The following is a 531-nucleotide window of genomic DNA, read 5'->3' as shown; positions in this document are numbered from 1 at the left end:
TGCAGCAGTTGGCATAATGGCTATGTCGCTGGTCTCTCATGTAGTTGACTCGGTTTGAGTCCTGGACCCGGTGACTTAAACTCGCCAAGTGCATGTGCGTGCATGCCCAAGATCCCGAGAGGAGAATGGAGGAGAAGAGATTGTGATATGGCCATCCCCCCGCGGGGGTGATTTCTTGTTTTCTGTCTCTCTGTCTCTGTCTTTCTGATGAGCGCACATGCCCTATAGCAAAAATCTCTCTTAAAAAAAAAGTCATTTTATTTATTTATTTTAATTTAACCAGAGAAGGACAAGGGGAGAGCAAGAAAGAGAGAAAGCAAGATGCCAGGTCTAGGACTTGAACCGTAGTCGGCCAAGTGGGAGTCCAGTGCACTTAACCACCATGCCACCTGCTGGCCCCTAGATTCTTTTTTTTTTTTTTTTAATTAATTAATTAATTAATGTAATTTAAATTTGACCAGAGCAGGACAGAGTAAGAGAGAGAGAGAAAGTGAAAAAGCAAGCTACCAGGTCCAGGACTCAAACCACAGT

The 531-nt window shown here is 43.9% G+C and overlaps 1 protein-coding gene across 1 annotated transcript in view; it reads left to right on the top strand.

Moving 5' to 3' along the window:
* The window catches only part of CENPT (centromere protein T), an 8,986-nt gene that overhangs the window by 4,925 nt on the left and 3,530 nt on the right, over positions 1–531 (top strand). The window lies entirely within an intron of this gene.

This window comes from Tupaia chinensis, unplaced genomic scaffold (genome assembly GCF_000334495.1).
Source record: "Tupaia chinensis unplaced genomic scaffold, TupChi_1.0 Scaffold000523_1, whole genome shotgun sequence".
In the NCBI taxonomy this organism is placed as follows: domain Eukaryota; kingdom Metazoa; phylum Chordata; class Mammalia; order Scandentia; family Tupaiidae; genus Tupaia; species Tupaia belangeri.
This window is presented reverse-complemented; position numbering and strand designations above follow the sequence as displayed.